The sequence below is a fragment of the Pyxicephalus adspersus genome, chromosome 11 (assembly GCF_032062135.1).
Source record: "Pyxicephalus adspersus chromosome 11, UCB_Pads_2.0, whole genome shotgun sequence".
NCBI lineage: Eukaryota > Metazoa > Chordata > Amphibia > Anura > Pyxicephalidae > Pyxicephalus > Pyxicephalus adspersus.
The window spans coordinates 36,894,965-36,913,501 of record NC_092868.1 but is presented as its reverse complement, the minus strand read 5'-3'; the positions used below and the strand labels follow the sequence as shown (position 1 = coordinate 36,913,501).

Genomic DNA, 18,537 nt, shown 5'->3' with positions numbered 1-18,537 from the left:
AGAGAAGAGTTAAGACTTCGTCCACAGTAACAGGGCTGAGGGAGGCCAGTGAAGATTTACAGGTGGAAGGGGTGGGTATGGTTGGAGTGGCTCGGTGGGCAGAGACATCATGTCTGATTTTGACAGAATGATGTCTAACCACCACATACAACATGTTACTAGGTTCACTTTACCAAGTGTAGTCTGAAATATGTTTTTTAGATGTAAAAAGACAGATGACACTAATATTTTTGTAGTTGTACATATATCTATTGATATGTAGATGTTTGCATATTTGAACTGAGCTTAGAATATTTTCTGGAGTACACTATCTTTGGATTTCACAAGCTATAAAAAGCTTCATAGAATGCTATTAATGTCTAGCAGGGAAAACGGTCACTTTGAGGATTATGAACACACATGACAATATCATTATTGCTTTACTTTTTACTTACTTTTTAACTTGTTGCCATTTGTTCACATTTTACCCTGTTTTAATTCCTTTTATTTGTTTTTAAATTCCAGCACTCCACTCCAAGTCCCTCACTTCCCTATCCATCCTTCTTTCCTAAAGACTCCCTGATTTTGTCTATACATACCATACCTCAAATGTTTTTGGCTGGTCATCTGATATGCAGCAAGCTGTTTCTCTTTTAATTATTTCCCATAGGTGAGTGATGTTAAATGCATTGCAAGTTATGGGGGTGGTGGGACAGAGCTGAAGGATAGCTGAGTATAGCAGCCAGGGCTGTTTTTTTTTTAATAACTCGAACTGGGCACCATAAAATAAACATTTTTTGCCATTTTTGCTGGAATTGTTTGCTTTTAATACATTAAACGTCTCAATAAAAGGAGAAAGAAAAAGTTGCATTTACCTGAATGATTTGTCTGACAGTATGTAAAAAATTTATATTTCCTTTAAAAAAAGTAGAAAGAATTTAGGAAGAATTAGGGGTGAATTTGTCAGTAGATGTTTATATTTCTTAAGAGCTAGGAAAATCAGGATAACCAAAGTAACCTAACCTGAAGCTAATGTTTAATATGATAATATATTGTGAACTGAGATTTACTCACTGTGAACATCTCTAGAGACAGTAATTCTCCCTGGATTGTTAATTTATCTCAAATGTTTGCCAAAAGCAGTTCCACAAGCTCTTCGTTTGAGTGGTATTGCATCGGATTGACTAGAGAAGTTCACACATCCCTCTGCAAAGTCCTGGTGCCAGGTAAGTTCTCTTTCTGAATGCTTTTCTTTCCTACAATTGAATTTATTCCTTATACTTTCTATCCTTAGTAACATTTCTTTATTGTTGTAGGCATTATGGTTACAGCTGATACTGTTGGTTTAATGTCTTCCATTTTATTCTTCAAACCCTCAAACAGGAATACATCGCTACATTTCAGCAGTGCTCATCCTAAGCATTTCCTAGAAGACCATCCTGTCTCCAAAGCCATTGAGAGAGACCTACAGATCGTTTATATAAAACAGAAATTGTTTGAGAGGTTATTCACAAGGTGTGCAAACACAAAACTTGTCTGAAATATTCAAACATTTATTCCAGAGACACAGTTATGGACAGTGATAGAGAACTTTTATCTGGCCACACCTGCAAGAACCTCAATGTCGTATTTGGAAAAACTTTGAATTTTGTGGGTCCTGATGGATACAAATAAAAACTTTACATCAATTTTTCATTTTTTCCTCTCTCTAAAATGCAAAAATAGGCTAGACTTATGTTAGACTTCATCTTCAGTTTTATTCATGCCACAGTACTTCACCATTCACCGCTAGCTTCCTCCCACATAGTTTACTGTCTCCGGTTATCTGGGAATAGATGCATTTGGCTGCAAAGAAGCCAGACCAGGACCTACAAAGAGTATCTGTCATTTGTCTGCAGTCAGTAAATTTCCTAAGTAGAAGGAAGTTTGCATATTTAGAAGTTCTTCTCATACAGCTAATACTTAGAACATATCGGGGATAATGATTGATCTTTTTATGATTTTAGAGACATAGAATGTTTTCTTTTAATAATTCAGTATGGAAATGGAGTTATTGCTTTTGGCAAAATATGATAATGATCACACTGATGCCTTTTTATTTAGCATTTGGTCTGCAAAAAAATCACATCTTTTTCAAATGAAGTATTTTAGATGTATAATGAATGCTGAAGTTTTAGAGATTTAGAAGTACATGTAAAGCCATATAAATCTTAACATGTCTATTCTTCTGAGGCTTATCATGAACTAGATTCTGTTTGTTACCATATGCTCTACGTTACAGTCCCTGATGTTCACTCAAGTTAGGATTCCACTCCTGAAGCTGGTTTTGCAGTGTGTCCAGGTGCAGCATAATAAGTTGGATACATATTGTGATCAAATCTCAATTGTGGATTGCTTCAATTTCTATGCCAATGCCCCCAGCTGCATGCCAAGAGAGAATATGGAAGCAAAAAACCATGAAATAATTTGCTTTATGTTGTTTTGCTTATCAACTCTTCAGGTCTGTGCCAGCATCTTGATGGGTCAACCTTCACTGAGTTTGAAAAATTGTCTCCGATTCTTTTTGAAAGTTTGATTTAAAAATGTGTTCAGTTTTACTCATGCAGAAAAATTGTCTTTTTCAGCACATGTTTTAAAAACTCTTCTGTAGTAAAACTGGCTAAATATTGAGAAAGTAAATATACAGAGGTAAACTGTTTCATTATTCATAGTAATCATTGTAGCAGATGGGCATTACAATTACAATCTCTGCAGAATTACAAACAAATTTTATCTGCTATGACAGAATCATACTTATGGTAAGGGTTTTATCACAGTAGATGTTGCCAAATCTTTACAGTTAAAACCCATATCATGCTGGTGGGTGTAAAAATTTAAAGCTTTTCCTGAAAATATTTTGTGCATAAAATACTTACAAATAATGACTCAATAGTTGGAGTTACTGAATAGATATATTGCTCAAATTTTGTTTTTAGAAAAGAAATCTAAAAATGACTTTAAATATATACTAATGGCTTTAATCTTTATTTCTTCTAGTAGCACTGGTGATGATATCCCTAAGGCTGCCAACTCCCTGCAGCCGTTGTAACAAAGATTGTTAACTTATTTTATATAACAGTGTATATAGCAGTAGAATGGAGCCTTCTACTGCTGTAATAAGATGAGAAATGCCTCAGTAGGTGTAAAGCAGAATTAGGAGAGGAATGAGTTTTTTTTTACAAATAATTCCCTTGCATTTGCAGGGCAGGTCTTTATCCGGAGGCCAGAAGCAACTTGCCACTTCCTTGAACTGGGCTGCAACCCCATCACAATGGTGGAATAGGAGCCTATTAACCTTCTGGGCTGTTCATTTCTGTTCGGATTTATATGTCTAAATGCCGTACATTGTTTTTCATGAAAATGTATTTTACAGTATAATATAATAGCATGAGTGTAATACAGTTTTAAACACAAAATCATGTCAAAATAATAATTGAATACATTTAAAAAAAATGTAATATTAAATTTAATAATAAACTTTCATATGATTTTCTGTTTTAAACTTTATTATACTCATACTATTATATTATACTGTAAAATACATTTTCTTGAAAGACAATGTACTGCTTTTAGACATAGAAATCCAGGGTATTGCATTGGATACAGGTATTTTGTATTATATATATATGTTGAATGCAATACAAAATAATTTGAAATTCCCGCCGCGCCCTTAGCGATGGTGGTACACACCGACATCATCGGGAACTCCCGGGGAACGTCAGTGCACTCGCCGGCGGACAGATAGAGAAAGAGGATGTGACCAGAAGATGGCAGGACACTGGAGGATGCCAGAGGGCGCTGATGGGACCAGGTAAGGCTTTTTTTATTTTTTTAGCTACCCTGAGTGTGGCTCGGGCTTACTGCTCAAGTGGTTAAAGGTCTGTGATAGAATGCTGTGGTCAAATAAAAGTCTGCAATTAACCTAATAGTCACCCATTTTTCAAGGCAAGATTAGTCAATGATAGCTCTTGGCTAGAAAGTATTGTAAGTGCAGTCTTGACAAGTCACATAGATACTTGCACTCCACACTATCAACATTCTGTCATTGTGACAAATTTTTTTCTACAAACATTGTTTAGAGGTACATGATATTCTGAACTTTGACTATATTCAGTTAGAAGAAGCTGAGGTTTGTTCCACAAAACACATCTGTACCATGTGAAGTCAAGTTTGAGTCTTGCCATCTTTTTCTTCACCAACTACAAGTGAAGGCATTTCCATCTTCAAAGTCACATTTTTCATATTGTAATTTGATATGTACAAACTTTTGGTTATTACATACGTTTTATATACATTTATAATGATGTACTTAAATAAAGCTATGTATTTTATATAATTTATTTATGGTATACAATATTATACCTAGAGTGGTGTCACTTTGTTGTTATAATTGTGTCAAACCGCTCATGCATCACCATTGCTTGGACCACCATTTTCATGCATCTGAACCAACTGGAATTTTGCCACATACATAATAAACTCCACAAATGGAATTCCACATTTCTTAGATGTGTAACTGTATGTAGGATATGGCACAGTGTAGGCATAAAATCTAGTACAATATGGTTGCCACCACTTTTTTTTTAATTTACTGTGAAATAGAGTTCACAGTTGACATGTATATGACATGTAGTTGACATGACATGTATATTGACAATAAGGAGATTAGAAACAGGTTTCAAATGCTTAATATAACAGACCGCTTCTGCTTTAAGATTTCAGTTCTCAACACTGGAAGTCTCATAAAGCGGTTAGTGTTGTTTTCTCAATTGTGGTATATACTTCCCAAACAGTCTATCACAGCAGCTCTGATCTGGTGGACATATGTTTTAGTCTGTATACCAGAGGCAAAGACACTGAATTCACAACACTTCTTAACTGACTTCCAATCTGAACAGTGGAACATCAAGTCCTTTAGTTAGCCCTTTACATTATTTATTCAAAAGTCCTATCATGTTCAAGGATTACAGAAGTTGAGCTGGATCTTTTACTGGATTACCTTTGCACAAATTTGTTGAATGCATCAAAAATTTTTACATAAACCAGTCAAACTATTTAAAATCATCTTCAAAATACTTCATAAAAAATAAAGCTTTTCATTTATGCTAGTTTTCAGGCTGCATGAATATGCGTGTCAGTAATTCATTAATGCTGAAGCACTAAGTAAAAAGTTTGAAGAGCGTTAACACCAATACAAGCAATTAGAGCACAGGAACCGTAGTAGACAATACCTAGGTGAAATCAGCGAAATGTTGGACCCTAAATATAATTATTCTTCTTGCGTTCTTTGCTTGCTTGAAGAAATCTTGTGTGTGCCTTGACCCTTTTCTTCACATATTTGAACCTAAGTACCCTCCATGCCAGTGGCCATGACAATTGTCCAATCTCCAAGATACTGCATTTGTGCCATATTCCCCTATTCAGATTCCCATTCCTTTGAAAAACATATTAAAAATATGTCTCAAATAAAAAATGAGAGGACAACTTTTTCAGTACCTCATTTTTAGTGGTGACAAATTTGGTGGCCTGTGCAATGAGATCTAAAGCCAATATAGGTATCTAAAGCCAATCTTTGAATGTGGTTAAAGGACTTATTTTTTTAGTTTTTTTACATGTTAATCCTGCATAAAATACCTGTCTATTTGTGGCTATACTAATCTGTCCCTTGTATCTACTGTATGAAGGAAGTTGTGTTCCACTGGCTGCACTTCTTTGTCCCACTATGCAATGCAATTCTTTGTTTTCATTTCCATAAAAACTCAAGGATAAATCATCATGATGTAGCATTCAATGACTCAAAGATGTGATCATCAATACCCATGTATATCTAAACAAGTACTAAATGCATAGGAGAATCACAGGTACACAAACAGCATGAAGTTGTGACGAGACATTTCACATTTAATGCAATGAATTCCACCCACTGATAGCACCAATGCACATACAAATTACATAGATCAATATGTGGATCACAATAGCAGTAAATCACCAGCACAAGTCCATGTTGTATGTGGATCAAACTTCCATGAATAATGTAGATATCAATGACCAACCATGGAGGTGTTAGATTTGTTTATGGGATAAGGATAATCCAAAAATAGAATGTTTTTTTTGTGATACAGCATCCAAAGTCAAATGCTGAATGCCTGCGGGTGCAAATAATAACAAAGAGAAAATTAAGAGATAAAAATATAATATTTTTGAACCAGTTTTATATAGAATTGCTTTATCGGCACATTCCAATTAAATTACATTTAAAGCCAAGATTTTATCCTATAAACACATCTCAATTAGGAGAAAATCTCTCTAAAGTGAAGTCAGTCCCTTCTAAGGTGCTTCCTATTGCGAGATATCTAAAGCCAATCTTTGAATGTGGTTGATGGACTTATTTTTTTCAGTTTTTTTACACGGTAATCCTGCATAATATACCTGTCTATTTGTGACTATACTAATCTGTCCCTTGTATCTACTGTATGAAGAAAGTTGTATCCCACTGGCTGCACATCAAACGTGTCTGCCTTTATTTCCTTCATATAGTAGTTAGTACAAATAATATTTACACAAGAAAGATTTAATTTTTTTTCAGTTCATAGGCAGTGACAAGGACAAGAATTTCTGGTGTGATCAAAAAAAGTATTTTCAGTATTTGCTAAAAATATTTTTTAACTATTATATTTACGGACTGGTAAGCTACAATATATTACACTGTTGGTTTTATATTTAGATACACTTTAAGCTCTGTTTATTTATATCTCTTTATATCACATTTTTATGTACCTAAGGGAAATTTCTGATATGTTTTCTTAAATTTGATTTGATTTTAGCTTTTTTACCCTGTAGAGCATTGATCAGACCAGGAGAGAGAATGGCAACTTTAAGAGCCAGATAAACTGCATGCAGATATACTATGAATGAACAAGCTGGCAGGGGTGAGACAGAATAATCAGCAGTAAAAGAAGTAACAATCATCAGTCTACTGCTACTGGTACTTAAAGTTCTATTAAACAAACAGGGCAGGTGGTATTAGAAGATAAGTGTCACATATCTGTCACAATATGCACATATCCCAGGACTAAATAAATGTAAATGCAACCCTTTGGCAGGTAAATTACCCTTCTAATATTGTATTTTTCTGTATGTACTAGCCATTCCTAAACTTTTTACTTTTGAGAACTCTTAAAGTATTTTTGAGGTTTTCTGCTCCTAATAAACAAAAAAACCCTTGCATTGGTGGCCATGGGAAAGAATGCCAGCCTTACCATTCTAAAAAGAGTTTTGGTCTCATGCAGGTGGATCTAAAACTATGGTGACACCACAAAATAGGAGGTCAATCAGCCATTCTTCAAGGAACACTGCCTTCACGTCCTTGGCCCAGAGTGCAGACTTGACATTTGAGTAACAGGAGTACATTGTTAAGGTCCCATCGGTGCTTCCTTAAGAAAGTTTTCTGTGTTGTCCTTGCAGCACAGTGCAATGCAATAGGGCCTGGTTGACTGGCACTGCTGACTATCATGCTCTCTTTTTGCTTTGTTTAATACTATAGTGGGATGATATGTAAACACATTTTGACCAATACCATCTTTACTCTCAAAGATATATAATGTGTTTTTTGTTTAATGTCTAACTTTTATTGTTGTGCAGATTAACCTTAAGTGGTAAAAAAAAATAATATTTGGAAGTAATATAGTGCTTCCACGGATAAAATGTTAAATGGAAAATATCCAGTCACAGTGGATAATGTCCTCGGGTCAGAATTTATTCCTTGGCTTACAATAAGAGGAAATCTAATATTTTGTACTTTCAACTCCAGCTTTAATATTCATTCAGCCTGCCTTCATCATAGCCAGTTTTCAGTTTTATATACTAGAAAGCAGAAACCATTTTGCGGAAAAAATCACACACAGCCACAGTCGCTGACTCACTTGCAAGGGAAGCCGATCGAATAGGAACATGGTTGTGCTGTTGGGCTGAACGTTCTTATATCTGTTTGAGGACTGAAGGACACGAAACTGATCACTGGGATTTATATTGAAAATTGAAAGAGATTACTCACTAATTAGCTAAATGGGATTTGAATATACCATTGCCGCCATAACCACCTCCTTCCTTGCAACAATTCTACATAAGAGGGCTGCTGGAAGTACAAATATCAGACTTCTCCACTCCTTCCTCCTGAATAAGCGAATAAGTAAATCAGAATTTAAACCCTTTGGGGGTATTCTGTAAGGAGAGGTCATTATATACACCTATGATTTTATTGTGTTTTATGTATTTGAAATGATGTTTGTTTTTAATGTTTATTATTAATAAAATGTTGTTATTTTTGTAATATATTGATTGTACTAGCTTTAAAAGTCCTGCTTAAAATTGATGTCTTTCATCGCAAATCTTTTTCTACCACCTAGAAAAACACTATATGAAATAATCCACACCTATGTGTTGCAACATTTGCAAGGACTGGGCCATGTGCAGCCACCCTAAATTTTAACGCAGGTGCGGGATTTTGCAAGCTTTACCTTTTTAACCTCAATAAGGTATGGATTGCACAAGAACATGCTAATCTACTTATTACTGCTTCACTTCACTGGGCAATGATTTCTGTTTTATCTCATCTGCTTTGATTTCCTAATTGTGCACCTTCAATATCTCTCTGGATATTTAGCATTTCAGAAGATATACAAAGACAATGGGAGCAATTAGTAGTAACATATAATTTCTAAGCCATTTTTAATTTATTTTTATTTTTTTTAAAATAAATTCAGGGCAGGGTATTCACTTGATGTCCATAACTCATTTAGCATGCAAAGCAGACTGTTCATTTAGCACTCTGGCAGGCTCCATGTTAATATTCAAATGTAATTAAGATATCATTTTAATATGGAAGAGAAGCAGCAAAACAGACTTCTGTGATTTATTTGAAGCTTACAATATAATGGACACAAAAAAGCTTTTAATGTTAGGCTAGCAGATGTAAATGCATAAATATTTTGTGCCATACCATTAAAATATGTCATGGCAGGATTACTTTTCATCAGTATGACTTTAGGTCATAAGCAAAAGAAATAATATATCTGAGACATGGATTGGGCATTTCTAAATACAAAGTGGTTTTAATTTCAGTTTAATTGACCTTGCACTGAGAAAGTGTGTAAGTTACCTGGTCCTAAAAAATAACCTGGTCGGTGTTCTGATCATTTGCCATTCATGCCTTCTTAATCACACAACCAGAATTAGGATGCAGCTCAGTTGTCCAGCTAATTGTCACACAACTTGCAACACAGGTATTTAAATGCTTGTTTCAAGTGTGTGGCTGAATCTATTGAAACCAAAAGATCAGTTTTACATCCAGTTAGTTTGCCTACTTTAAAATTTTCAGCAATGGCAGCTTACATACCATTTATACTCGAGTATAAACTGAGAATATTTATTGGTCCACTATAACCAACATAAAAGTACAATATTTTAACTTGAGAATACAAGGAACCTAAGTAAGTAACTTGGTTTATACTACATATACATATATACAGTAATCTTTTATGGGTAAATTCACTTTACAACTCATTCACATCAATGGGCTGTGGAAACGATACTGGGGGTGCATGTTGCCATGAGCCATGTAGCACAGCTGTCCACAAAATGAGCCTGCTCTATTTTTGTGAGCACAACACACTGAAATAAACCCTGCAGTGCACCATAATGCAGTCTAAAAGTGCTTAGGATTGTCAAAAGAATGAATGGTATGCTTATCACCAAAAGCATTCCCACAAAACATGTATGTGAATAGGCTCCTAAAGCGGAACATATAAAAATATCACCTTTACCAGTGAAAAGCCCTCAGTCCAAACAGAGCGAGTCAAGTGCCATCTTGGCCATTTACAGCAGGCTATGTCACCCTATCTCATGCCTGCCCAGTCCGAGATCGGGTGAGGTAGGCAGAAGCCAGAAGACAAGAAAGAGGATGGTTCCGTCTGCACTTCCCATGAGCTGAGATGAAGGAGGATTACAGGACGGTGTGGGACCCAATCCAGAAAAGCTCCGGAGGGATAGATGGATATGCAGAAATAAAGGTGAGTGTTGTTTTGTAGTTTTGTTCTGCTTTAAACTTTTTTTCTTCCTTGCTGGTGACTGTTATCGTTGACTTGGGAATTTAACAAAAATGTTTTGTCTTTAGAAGTCTATATAAATCCAAAACCCTGCTTAAGGTGGTTTAGATGCATCTCAAAATAAGACCAATTGCAGGTCACCTGCCATTGATTTCTGATCTCAGAAACCTCTCAAACTAATGTCAAACTAATTCCATCAACATCCTGTGACATTTTCACTTAGCTGAAGTTTCACTTTAAGTATTTCCAGCTAACTTCACTTTCGCATTTGAAGGTATTTTTATTTTTGCATTTTTTATTACCACTTCAATTGTCTGTGATGATAAAATTTTTAATCTAAATAAAAATCAAAAATTATAATAAAAGTGTATCTTGCTCATATTCATGTTGTAACATTTTGGCTGAATGCTTGTGCATCCAGCCTGGAATTTGCAGCCAGCAGTTATGAGAACTATTGTGCCTGCTATTTAGTAAAAATGTACCTGCCTTAGACCCCTTTGCCAGATGTAGTAACCTTATATTTAATAAATCAGCCATGGATTATATACTCTCACTACACATGAATGGTAGCAAACAAATAAAAATGTGCATATGCAGATTGAAAAATATGTTTTAGCGAAATCAATGGATTGATACAATATTGAAATCCAAGTATGATTCTACTAGTGCTGTGTTGCATATTTTTTTTATTTTCTCTATAAATTAAAATTAATATATTTATTTTGCGGTGCAGCTCCCAGCAGGGAATGCAATAATCTTCCATAAGGCTTCCTTACATTAATCCTGATTGTTAGTCCCTCTGTTTTGAAAATGTAACCCTCCATTAGTGTGGCGAAGCTTATACATAAAAACATCTGATAAGCCCACCTTGGTTGTAATTACCAGCCATGCTTTGTGTTCCTTCAGGTGACAGAAAAAGAGAGAATAATAATAAACAGGTAGCTAGGTGGTGAAGACAAATTTCCATCTGCTTTGGTCACCTTTCTGCTCTCTTGTAAGATACTATAAATCAAGTTGCTTTATGCTGCTTTCCTTAAGTACACTGTTAGGTTTCCTACTAGATCCCATATGCCTCGAGGTAAACCTTTGGCAAAACTATGGACGGATTTTATATATCCTTGCCAATCAGTAAACGAGCTTTAAAACAAGCACTCAATACCTTCAATAGCTACAGACACAGTAGTATTTTTAGTTGGTGATTGATGATTAATTTTACAGACAAAGGTACTAGGGGTCTTTATGAGTATGAGTTTATTGTAGAGTGATAATAGGTCAAGTTGGCCACCCATTGTTTATATATGGTTTAACAATGTTAACTCTTTCATCTTTATGATCTTTTAGCAGACCTATACCCTAACATCAGATATTAGATTATTAATAAATGTCCTTTCTTACTTACTTGCTCTGGAATGTCAGCTGCCCTTAGTGACGCTGGCTGTCAGTTTGCATCCTTGAAAAATAAAACTTTTATATATGTGTTTGGCAAATTGGCCTGCCATCCAGTCCTGACCTTCTTCTCCACCCACAGCTCTCCCTCACTGATCAAGCTTTGCCCAGGCTCTCTAATCTATCAGTCAGTGGTTGTCTGCTGTGATTGGTTGGTACTGATGTCATGGACACAGATCAGGTCCACCATCACAAAACACAGATCAGGGACCCCAACCCACTGCCATAGCAGACTCCTGCACAGTATCATCATCTTCCTCTATGGAGCCCATTGCCACCATATTTCGTGTTGTCGCCCATATCCGTGGAGCCCATCGAGACCCTAATATGTGTTGTCACCCCCATCTGTGGAGCCCAATCCACCTTTACTTGTATTGTCACCCCTATTTGTGGAGTCACTTGGCATTCTAATCCATGTTGTCACCCTAAACCCATTGCCTCCCTTATTTCTTTTGTCACCCTAATCTGTGTTGTTACCCCCATCTGTGGAGCCCAATTCACACTTACTTGTATTGTCAACCCTATTTGTGGAGTCACTTGGCATCCTAATCCATGTTGTCACCCTAATCCCATTGCCTCCTTTTTTTCTGTTGTCACCCTAATATTTTTTTGTTACCCCCATCTGTGAATCCCATTGTCATCCTAATCTGTGTTGTCACTCCGTTCTGTGGTACCGATTGACCCAATTAAAAACCTTTCATTGAGGTGTGAAGTCTCCCCACTGAAGAGCTGAGCTGACACCCATTCCCTCTCCTGCATTTGACATAAGCAGAAAGTGGTGGTGCTGGAGGGTTACATCATCACATGACAGGGAAAAAAGAAATAAAATACTAAATGTTTGACCAATCAGGGCAGCTGAAATAGTTCCAAACCACTCCAACTGCTCTGATTGGTCAGCAAGTTTAGTGCTTTATTTATTTCCTCTTTGACTCATTGGCCTTGATTTATTAAAGGATGGAGAAGATAGACTTTCATCAGAGAAGCTGAGTAATCCAGCAAACCTGGAATGGATTTCTTAAAAGTGATTTGTTATTTGTTAGTAAATGTTTTTAATTCTAGACTATTCCATTCCAGGTTTGCTGGATCTCCAGGCATCACTGCTTAAAGTGTATCCTCTCCAGCTATGGAGAGCTTTAATAAATGGGGGCCATTATGTCAATCTCCCATGAGCCTTTGCAGCCTCCTTTTTATTGCCGTGGCGATGGTGAGCACAGGGGGAGGGGTCAGAGCAGTTTTTTGACAGTTTACAAGCTTTAAACAAAAGTAAAACCCCAACAGATCAGTATAACTTAGGTTTACATCATCCATAAACCCAAACTGAAAATGTGAGTTTAGGTCCGCTTTAATATAATACAATCAGTAGATCATTAAAACCATGATCAGTAGATCCATAGGCAAATTTCCACAAGGAGTGTATTTCATATAATGCTCAATATGTGCACCATTTACCTGATCAACTTATGCTTCGTCAGACCAAAAATAATAAGCTAAATTATAATTAAAAAACATGACTGGAGAAGTTCAGGTATACAGGCTCACTGTTCACCTCCCCCTTCAACAAATACATCCGACCTCAATATTGACACCCACATCATGGTCCAAACTAGCAGGATGGCTGTTTATTGCACAAAACCATTAAATGAAGAATTTTCTGAACCCCCCTAGCGTTCTAATTCTGTCATTTTTTGATGCAAAAAGTGATCCTATTTTTTTTGCGTAGAAATTTTTGTTTATATTGTGGGCCTGTAATTCTTAGGATTAACTCCCGGGTACAATAATTATATTTAATTATATTATAATCATAAATTATAATATAATACATAATTATAATACATAATTATAAAAAATAATGAAATAATAGACCACAACAGTGTAATTTATCAAAAAAAAAATTTTTTATCAAAAATTCTAACTGAAATTTTTCAAACAAGGGTGCAATATTATTGATAAATAATAGGATAAATTAAATGCAGACTTTAGAAAAAAAAAATATTTACCTTTTTAGTAGACATCCCGGGTGTGGTAGATTTTAAAGCAGGGTGCTGCACAAAGCCCAACATCACAGTCAGGAGAGTAGAACCTGGTTTCCTTGCGTTTCTTCCTTCCTCTGTCATCGGTCTTTGAGCAGCAAACCACGCACATCCTTGTAGGTGCCGCCTTTTTCGGGGTTGGTGGGATGTATTCAATGAAGTGACGACCGGTCAGGCGTTCTGGGTTTACAATAGTGGAAGCACGACGTCCAGGTCTATTCATAGCCACTGATGGTGTTTGGTGGTTCTTGACTATGGATTCGAGCACCTTGTTGTTGTCCAGCGTACCTGCATAAAACAAAATAAAAAATGTATTTTAGGATATGTTCTTTTATAGTGTGAAGGTGGCAAGTAATATGTTAGCAAACACAAAGCAGCATATACGTTTGCATAAAAAAAAAAAAAAATTTCTCACCCCCACAATCCATCACTCCACCGCATCACCCGGAAGATGTCACACATCTTGCTGGGTGATGCGGTGGGGATGTCTCCGCCCTGCTCATTCCCCTGCTCGCGTCTCCCGGAGGCTGATCTCCGGGTGATGCGATAGGGGAAGCAGGGGGATGTCCCTGCTGCTCACTCTCCTGCTCACATCACCCGGAGATCAGCCTCCGGGAGATGCGAGCAGGGGAATGAGCAGGACGGGGACACCCCCCAGCTTCCCCTACCGCATAACCCAGAGATCAGCCTCCGGGTGATGCGAGCAGGAGTAGATCCAGGGGGTGCTGCCAGCGGGAAATCTCCGCTGGTATCACCCTCTGGATTTACTGTTGTTGATGGCATCTGCAGTTAGATGCGATGCACCAAGCAGAAATCCTGCATGGTGCATGGCATCTAACTGCAGATGCGTGCATCGGGGTGGTGGGGACCTGGGCAGTATTTAAAAGCAGATTACTCAGTAATCTGCTTTTAAATTTCCCGCCCGGCCACGCCCCCCGACGGAGAAGCACCCCGCCATCACAGCGGGATCGTGAGATCGCCGCTGGAGCGCGGGAATAAGGTAAGGGGGTCCCCAAAGGTACTCGGGATTACCGCTTTTGGCAATTTTTCCCACCCCGAGTCACACTTGGGAATACCGCTAGGGGGGTTAATGCCATAAAAATAGTAATAATAATAACAAAATAACACAAGGGATTTACCTATCCCATATTAACTAGGGATCTGCTGATATGTTGCTTCCCAGCTTTAAAACAACCTCGAGAACAATATTAGCTACCAGCAGACTATCCCATCACCAAAAATCCATGTCCACTCAATGTTAAATCTCCCATACTAACAATGGCCCCCTCCCTATGGATGAGCGAGCGAGATTTGTAAATTTGATCTCGCAGCGAATCAGTCCTTGCTCGCTTACTGAACAGTGAGCGAGAACGGTCTTGAAATTCGCAATGAGGTCGTATTCTCGCTGAACAAATGAGGGAAAATGTAGGTGGCGAGAACAGCGACTATTTCCGGTGGGAATGGCGCAGCCGCGAGCGAATCATTTGCTCCCAGGATGCACAGCAAGGCCCAGCAGCCCAATCAGGAGAGATCTGAGCACAGGCATATATACAGGGAAGGAGGGAGGGGTTAGTCACTTTATCTTGTGTTCTGTGTGAAGGAAAGAAGCAGGGAGAGACGTGCATTGTGACAGGGACAGGTTCGGAGCCTTCTGTATATCTTGAAATATACAGATTGGGCAGTTTTTGATGTTACCTCTTGCTATCTATCAAAAAAGCCAGAAAAATGTCAGTATTTCTCTCAAAAAAATACAGATACCTTATTCTGATACCACTTGCTATCTATCAAAAAAGCCAGAAAATGTTCTGTATTTCTCCCCAAAAAATACAGATATTTCATTCTGGCATTTGAAGCATCAAAAACTGGGATGATTACTGGCTGGCCACCCTTCTGGATCACTACCACAAAGACAAAATATCACAGTTTCTACCCAACCCGTCGCAAGAGAAAGAAAAGGTGACCCATCTGAGCAGAAAACTATGCGACCGGCTATGTAAGGAGTTCCGGGCACCACATTCCACACAGGGAGCTCAGGCGGGCACTACCTCCACCGTATCCCCTCGCAGCAGCGGCAGCAGCAGCAGCATCAGTAGAAGTGGAAGCAGGCCGCAAAAGCAATAGCAAGCAGCTAGCAATAAACATTACATTTTTTCTGCTTCCGGAAGGCCAACAAACTGCAGATGAAAACCCCCAGAACTGCCACACTGACAGACACTTCTGGGTGGCATTGATGATGCACTACACCCAGCTCCAGATGCCAATTACCAATGCGGTCCACTCTCCGTCCCAGGGCCTACCGCCTCATCCTCCTGCTATTGCTGCTCGGCCTGTCCAGTACTCCATTCACAAAAATTGTATTACAGACATCTGGATGTCATTGATGATGGACTACACCCAGCTCTAGATGCCGGTTACCAGTGCCATCCACACTCCGTCTCAGGGCCCACCACCTCCTCCTCCTCCTGCTGCTGCTGCCACCTGTTAGTTCTTCATTCACAAAAATTGTATTACAGACTTCTAGGTGAAATTGACAATGCACTACACCCAGCTCGATATGCCAGTTACCAATGCGGTCCCCACTCCATCTTAGTGCCCAGTCCATCCTGCTGCTGTTGCTGCTGCCGCCTGTCAGTACTCCATTCACTAAAATTGTACAATTCTGGGTGAAATTGATGATGCACTACAGCTAGCTCTAGATGCCATTTTCTAATTCGGTCCACTCTCCGTCTCGGGGCCCACTGCCTCCTCCTGCGCTGCTGCCGCCTGTCAGTGCTCCATTTGCAAAAATGTTTTTACAGACTTCTAGGTGGCATTGACAATGCACTACACCCAGCTCTAGATGCCAGTTACCAATGCGGTCCCCACTCCGTCTGAGAGCCCACCACATCCTCCTCCTGCTGCTGTTGTTGCTACCTGTCAGTACTCCATTCACTAAAATTGTATTACACACTTCTGGTGTTATTGATGATGCACTACGCCCAGCTCTCCATGACTTACCTAGCAAATTTGGTGGTTCTAACATGTATATAGGCTATATTAATTGACTTTAATGGAATTCGCGTAACTTATTCGCTGAAATTTTGCGAACTCACGGGAAGTTCAAGGAAACTTTTGCGAGACTTTCAAAGGCCTTCTCGCTCATCTCTACCCCTCACCACTACATACTATTATTAATTTACTGCTCCCGAGGGCTCTATATATTTAACTGGCAGTCAAATGTTCTAAAGGTATAACTAAAGAGCATTTCCAGATTTGCATAGTTGGATTAAGAGTGTTGAGAAGTTAAAACCAATGTCAGGGTATATTTGCTGGATTTGGTCCATGATTCAAAATATATGCTAGCAAATCGCAAATGACTTTGAAGAAATCCATTCCAGGTTTGCTATATCTTCCAGATTCACTGATCTTGCCAAGCTTTAATAAATCAGGTCCAATGTCTCAATTAGAATATTTCAATATTTCTAATTGTCGTGTCACCAGGATGAAAAGTGAGGGTAAATCAAGCATGTATAGTTGTGCCTGAATAACAGAAATAATTTGACACCTGTTCAAGTGGGTGGCAGCTGTCTCTAAGAGCATTTAGCCTTCACACTGGAAAGTTATCTTCACACTTCCTGTTGAGATTACCGAAAAAAAAAGTGAAAGATAATTACAGTAATGGGACAATGGAAGGCAAAAATAAATAAATAATCAGTTGCTTGAATCCCCAAATCTATAAAAGATAAAAATGTGTTGATAAAGAGTCACATAGAAAACACTGTACCCCACAGACGGTTAATATGCAAGTTAGGGTCGATAGGTTTAGAAAAGTCAATCTGTAAATGGATAGATAACTGGCTTAAAGGTCACATCCAGAGACTTGTAATTATTGATTCATACTCTGAATTGTCTAAGGTTATTAGTGGTGTACCCCAGGGTTCAGTGTTGTGACCTTTACTGTTTACCATCTTTATAAATGATAGTTTGGGATTAAAAGTACCATTTCTGTGTTTCCAGATGACACCAAACTATGTAATGGAATTAAGTCCATACAGGATGTCTATAATCTGCAAGCAGACCTGGATGTACTGTTTGATTGGGCAGCCAAGTGACAAATGACATTTAATATAGATAAATGTAAAGTTATGCACTTGGGAGCTAACAACATGCATGCTTCATACTGTCTAGGGGGAAACATTTGGAGGAGTCAGAAATGGAAATGGATCTGGGGGTTCTGGTAGATCATAGACTTAATAACAGCATGCAATACCAATCTACAATATCTAAAGCTAGTAAAGTACCTTCTTGTAATAAAAGAGGAATAGACTGCAGAGGTGGAGACATAATCCTGCCCCTGTACAAAGCATCGGTCAGATCTGGAATATGCAGTCCAGTTTTGAGCAACAGTTCACAAAAAGGACATTGTGGAATTTGAGAGAGTGCAGAGAAGGAAAACTAAACTAATAAAAGGAATGGAGGAGCTCGGCTATGAGGAGAGATTAGCTGAACTGAATCTATTCTCCCTTGAGAAGATACGTTTAGGGGGGATATGATCACTCTATTATATTACACTATAAATATATAAATGGTCCACATAGAGAACTCTCTACCCCAATATTCACTTTGAGATCATTACAAAGAATAAGAGGGCACTTTTTGCGTCTGGAGGAAATTAAGTTTAAGCTCCGGATAAGGAAGGGATTCTTCACTGTAAGGTCTGTGAAAATGTGGAATCGGCTCCCTCAGGAAGTAGTTTCAGCAACTACTATAGATTACTTTAGGAAAAACCTGTAAGTTTTTCTAGAAGCACAGAATATAACTTGGTAATAAGGCTTTAAAGTAAAAATAACAGTGACTGTTAATCCAGGGAACATCCGATTGCCTCATGGAATCAGGAAGGAATTTTTTTCCCCTGTTGAAGCAAGTTGTACCAGGGGTTTTTTTGCCTTCCTCTGGAAGGC

At 38.0% G+C, this 18,537-nt stretch overlaps 1 long non-coding RNA gene across 1 annotated transcript; it reads left to right on the top strand.

Moving 5' to 3' along the window:
- Positions 1 to 44: 44 nt before the first annotated feature.
- On the top strand, positions 45 to 1,951 carry LOC140340842 (uncharacterized). Its single transcript, XR_011922746.1, has 3 exons — positions 45 to 649; positions 1,123 to 1,205; positions 1,363 to 1,951. It is a non-coding gene; the product is annotated as an uncharacterized lncRNA (long non-coding RNA).
- Positions 1,952 to 18,537: the final 16,586 nt, after the last annotated feature.